The 6,275-nt window shown below is 39.8% G+C and overlaps 1 protein-coding gene across 4 annotated transcripts in view; it reads right to left on the bottom strand.

Annotated features, from left to right (window-relative positions):
- The window catches only part of ADGRG2 (adhesion G protein-coupled receptor G2), a 60,838-nt gene that overhangs the window by 31,780 nt on the left and 22,783 nt on the right, over positions 1 to 6,275 (bottom strand). The gene's annotated exons all lie outside the window — the stretch shown is intronic.

The following is a 6,275-nucleotide window of genomic DNA, read 5'->3' as shown; positions in this document are numbered from 1 at the left end:
AAAAAAAAAAAACAAAAAAAAAACCACAACCAACCAACAATGGCAAAAAAAGAATAAAAGGTAACTTAAGAAACCCAACATAGCCAAATCAAAGCAGAACGCATTTCGCATATTCATTCTTCCTAAGAATTCCAGGGCCAGGCTTTCAAATTAGTTTGGTCTTAATAGTAAACAGTTACCAACAAAATCATTAGAGAATATTTTTACTTAGTTAAGGGGGTCTTCAAGCTGCAGAAGGGAAGTTAAAATCCCTCAGCTGTCTCCTGTCATTCTATTTGGAAAACAAAATTCTCCTGCTCAGAACAGAGAAAGCTCAGAGAAAAATATCTCAGGACAGATCATGTGTTCAACCTGCTCTCATTAGGATTAGTCCCTCCTGAGAGGAATCTCTAAAACAGACACTTCTAAATGTCAGAGAAAGATAAAAAAAAAAAAGTGAAAAAGTCATGTTTTACTTTGACACTACTCATCTGTTTCCTAGTTCATTCTTACCTCAGGGATGCCCTTTTTGCACATTTGGGAACCTGCTAACTTCCTGTCTCTCACTTCAATTTAAGCTGGCTCACAAAACTCTTTGCATCCATTGAGAAATGTCTGGGGTCTTTCTGAAAAGTTGCAAGTTAAACTCTTTTTTTTTTTTAAACAAACAAACAAACAAACAAACTCAGTTTATCGCTTCTGTAGTTATGGAAGCCACACATTAGTCTGTGAGTTTTCCTACTGCCTTTCCACTTCCAGTGTCTTCAGAAATCTTTTCAGCACATTTGCTTGAGTAAAAACAAAGTAGACCAAATAGCAGCAATCAAAAATGTAGCAGCTATGCACAACTGTGCTTTGATAAAGCCATTTTTTTTTTTGTAAAATGTGAGGAAATAAATTGCTGGTCAATTATTCATAAAATGAATTTTTACTAACACAGTAAGAAGCAAAGAAATAAAGCAGAGTGGGAGAGGTGGGTAAGACAGGAATGCTATATTCCAAGCTTATTTACAAAGTACATGGAATATTCTCTGAGAGTACATCTACATCACGATATGCATCTACATAATGCAGATGCTCAAATGCCCCAGAGCCACACTACCAAAAAGCATGTAAACAAAAAGTAGGTAGACCAGGCTGCTAGAACTGACATAGCTCTGGTAGACCTGTCCCACACAACAACCTTGTCTCTAAATTGTACAGACATGGATTTGATGGATGGACGATTTTGTGAACACAACAGCACAATGTCCTGGTGGAGACGAGTGATGAGTGGCATCCCTCAAGAGTCTGTACTGGCTCAGGTACTCTTTTACATCTTCATCAGCAACATGGACAGCAAGAATGACTGCATTCTCGGCAAGTTTACAGATGATGCCAAGCTGTGTGGTGTGGTCAAGATGTTGGAGGGAAGCAATGCCATCCAAAAGGACCATGACATGCTTCTTGAGAGGTGAGCCTGCACGAACTTCATGAAGTTCGGCAAGGCCAAGTGCAAGGTTCTGCACCTGGGTTGGGGCAATCAGAAACATGAATGCAGAGCGGATTGAGAGCAGCCCTGCATAGGACTTCCTGTACCCAGACAAGCCTACATGAAAGATGGAGAGGGACTCTTCGTCAGGGAGCGTAGTGACAGGAAAAAGGCTGATGGCTTTAAATTAAAAGAGGGTAGATCCACATTAGATGTTAGGATATTTGCTCATAGGGGGGTGAGGCACTGGAACAGAGATGCAACATACAGATGGGCTCACGACTGAGGTGTGGCTATGACAATTGAAGCCACTGATCTTAACTAATGGTTAACACTTCACACAAAAGTCCTTACTGCCAATCAAAGAGCCCTGGAGGAAATCAAATTTTCAAAAGGAACCCACCTCTTGAAGTATGCATTACCTCACAGCAAAGACCAGCATACAATTTCTGCCCACTAAAAAAAATAAATCTACCTGGAGAATCTGATCTTAAGGTCATTCTCAGATACTCTTGAAGAGTCAGTTTAGACACAGTCACTATAGACAAACTGTTTCTCCCATCCTCTATATGCCTTCAACCTGCTTTGTGAATTTTGAGAGTCCAAGTAATATCTTGAGGTAGATAAGAAAAGCTGTTCAATTACATGTTTAGTACTGTAGGATAATCAGTAAGAAGACAGCAAATTCTAAAAACATCAACAGCTTTTTATTTATAAATTCAGCAGTATAGGAAGCAAAATAGGCAAAACACAAGCCATGAAGCTGGAGCCGGCAAATGCATCAAGTGATGGTGGTGTGCATAGTCTGAGGGACTTCTTCTTGGGTCACATATCTAACCACAGCTTCTCTTACAGCACAGTATTCACATGCCTACTGCTGCTAGAAATTATCTGTAAGGAAGTCTTGTTACAGAAAAAGGTGCAACACTAAGTTCACTAGCCAAGTATTTCATCAGAATCCCTTTTGCATGCTGAAAGCTGGAGGAAGAGTAACTGTGATATATTACTCAATTTCACATACATTTTACCACTGTTTCTTTGTCATACTGAAGAGTTAGAAAAGAATGCGCGCACATAGTCTATTTCGAGAAGAATTAAAGTCTAATCCAAAGGATCCCTAGAGCTGACATGTAAAAAGGAGAGTAAAATCACCAAAAGGTGTGCTAGTCACAAAAACAAACAGAACATTAATTTCCTTTGGATTGCTTTCTGTAAATGAGAACAAGAAAATCCTTAAGCATGTGGAATTTGATTTTACTTACTTCGTGCATTTTTATCTGCAACACTGTTGGTCTAGGATCATCAAATCAACACACTAAATAGTCTATCCAAAACAAGACATTATATACCGTAGGGATACTTTTCTACATTTTCTGTAATAGAGAACATTTGCTGAGGATGCAAAACATAAACAAAATAATATTATTCAGCATCATTCTTTACTTCTGCTGCAAGAAAGACAGAAGGTCTTGTCCCTTACACAAGAACTAGGTGTTTCTAAAGGAAAAGGAATCTCCATTAAATGAGTACCAGTTTCTGTTACAAGCATGCATCTTTAGAAACAAAAGCAGCAAGTCCCTTGCTGTCTTCGTATAACTTTGCACTGCTCTAACACAAATACCTGGATAAGACTGGGAATCATACGCATGCAGGCAGAGGAAACTGCTCCAGTGGTATGAAACCAGCTTAGCAACTCATGCCATTGCTCCATTCCACAGCTGCAGTAATTTTACCTGGCAACCAATATTCTTCGCATTGTAATGCGAAGAATATTCATTTCCCATAATGACTTTTAAGACAATGGGAATCAGTATAACCCTAGCATCTCTGATCTGCTAAGAGACTAAATCCATCAAACACAGTACCTTAAGGCTACGTCCACATACTAATGTAGCTCTGACAGCACTGAACCTGTGAGCATTAGGACCTGTGAGTTCAGTCTGTAAGTCAGGCACTGGAGACAATTCCTGGAGAGAAGCACTTCAGGGCAACATTAACAACAGCCAATAACCCCTAGTCCTTTCTGGAGATGAAGTGTTTACCTTTGGAGTATAGGAGCCAGCTCTAATTGCAATGTAACAGCTCACCTCTGTTTCTTGAATTCTAACATCAGGGTTGCTTCTTTTCAAAAGTGAAAAGGAAATTCACCCCTTAAAGTTTTGACAGAAAAAAGAAAGACTGATGTTTTGTGCTGTCTAGAAAACAGCCTTGTGCTTACAGCATTCCTTAGCATTAAAGATCATAATTATCAATTCACTGGGATGGGACAGTCTCTACATGTCCTGCTCAAGCTGTCCGACCAAATGAAGCAGAATTCAAAAATCAACTTAGCCAAAGGGAGAGAAAGGGAGAAGGCAGCTTTGTAACACAGTGGTCAAGATGAGAAGAGCAAGATTTGGGATCTGGTTCTCACACCAAAGGCATGGTCATTCACAGCATGCTTTTTGTTCGTTAACTATTAGAAACAAGAGAAAGCCTTCAAAGCATGCACAATGTACAATTATCCACCTACAACAGGAATAATGAAAATATCCTTTTCTTCTCCCTGCCTCCAATCTAACTTATTGTCAGTACACTCCTCTAAATTTTTGGAAAGGCAACACCCCCTCTGATTCACCTGTCTTCAGGCAGCCCCTCTGCCAAAAGTAAATCAGTTTTTCCAGGGTGGAGGAGTGAGAAGCAGCTAGAGCCTGTCTGCAGATAACAACATTTTGTAAGAACTAAGCTACTGGCAGCTGCTTTTTGTTCCTCTATCTCAGGGGAACAGAGATACAGCTGACTAATACTGTTTTACCTAATATTTCGTGATTTCCTTTAAATTTTTGCAGAAACTGTCTTTTGAGCAAACCTGAGACAGCAACTAGAGTGTTTTCTTGAGAGAAGCAGAAAAGAGTTTGAACTGCCATGAACTGGATCCTCCACACAGACACTCATTCTGCCCTGTCTGTGCCGCACAGAGGAACAGGGAATGGAACAGCACGAAGGGTCACATCTGCTGGCCTGACTCTCAGGGATCTTGATGAGAGAATGCAAGAGACAGTTTGTTCCAGTCAGATCCAGACATCAAATAGGCACTGAATGCTAAAGGAGCAGCAAAACACCTGGCCACCTGTAGAAGTACGGTCTTCATAGGACTGACTACAGGATGAGGGGAAATGGCTTTAAAATGGAAGACAGTAGATTTAGACTAGATATTAGGAAGAAATTCTTTACTGTGGGGGTGGTGAGACACTGGAACAGGTTGCCCAGTGAGGCTGTGGATGCTCCCATCCTGGAAGCAGTCAGAGCCAGACTGGACAGGGTTTTGAGCAATCTGATTTAGAGGGAGGTGTCTCTGCTTATAGCAGGGGGGTTGGAACTAGATGATCTTAAAGGTCCCTTCAACCCAAATGATTCTATGATTTTATACATAACGGGCAGAAAAACACACACCTATAGACTTGTGTGTTCTGGGGCATAGATGGTAGACTTATGAAATGATAAGAAATAAAGTGCCTCAAATTTCATTTGTTTTAAATGAAAAGTGTGCCAAAAATGAGAATAGCTTATGTTATCACGTAGAGGCACCCTTAACCATATCACATCTCCCAAAGAGATCAAGAGCAGAATGTGAATGAAAGAATCCCAAGGGGCACCTTGGTGGCTAAAGTCTCTACAGGTGGCAGGACTTGGCCAATACCACAGAATGGCTTTAGATAACCAAGACCACCTATTTCTGAGAAGATCAGTTTTTACTTACAAATATACACAAACATACTAGGAAAGTAGTAAAAACCAGATTTTCTAAATAAGATGTGGTAGCAAACTTTGTGCTGAAAGTTTTTCCACTAAAAAATTCAATTGATTCAGGCAGAGAAAGTGATTTGCATTGCAGCTTTCAATCAGAAACGGAGAAGAAAATGAATGTTTCAAACGGACATGTAGTATCATCTTCCGGCTTAAAAATTAAAACATTTTGCACTCAAATGTCAATTCCATGCTGGTTTTAATCCTCTACAAATCCTCTTCTAAACATTATCAGGGCAACAGCGCTCAGTATGTATCCTGTTAGTCACCAGTACTGTGTAGCAATGATCCTCCATTTGTATTCAGTGTTACTAAGATACAGCTGTGTGAAAATGCTTCTCACAAACTTGCTCCTGAACAAAACCAAGTAGCTTCAACAGCAAAATATCAAGTGCTAATATCCTACAGTATTCTATTTACAGGAACAGACATGTTGAATACTGCATACAATCCTCACATTCAAATTAAATTCATATTTTCTATTAAGAGACTGGTCCCACTAACATCTGAGAAACACTGCCAAAGTGAATCATTTTATCATGCAAGGCATAAATAACAATAACGTGTAAAAATCCTCTCCAGTATTTCCACTGTAGACATATTGACTCACATTAACTTTCAGTGCAGGTGAGATTCTGAGACACATTGGATAGGTTTGCAAGATAAAACTAGGCGTGATCTTAGTTTTTTACGTTTTACGCCTCTCATGAAGTAAGGCCTGCTCTCACTCTTAGAGGTGGAACTATGGAAGAAAGGATGGATTATCACTGATGATTGGACAGAAGCCAATATAAGAGAACAGTGAATGTGCTTCTTCACATCAGGCTCTGTCACTTTGGCCAGTTCACTTCAGTAGCCTTAACAGAAAAATCAGGTGCACTGTTTTTAACTCAGTTTTGATGTTACACAGGTTTTTACGGAAATTTGCTAACAAATACAGGTTTTGTCAAGCTCTGTTTGTACAAAGATGTGCATTAGAGGCTGAGGTGAACCAAAACACCTCTTCCTTCGTAGGCTGATTTCCAAAACGCTCCTTCTA

The sequence above is a fragment of the Numida meleagris genome, chromosome 1 (genome assembly GCF_002078875.1).
Source record: "Numida meleagris isolate 19003 breed g44 Domestic line chromosome 1, NumMel1.0, whole genome shotgun sequence".
NCBI lineage: Eukaryota > Metazoa > Chordata > Aves > Galliformes > Numididae > Numida > Numida meleagris.
This window is presented reverse-complemented; position numbering and strand designations above follow the sequence as displayed.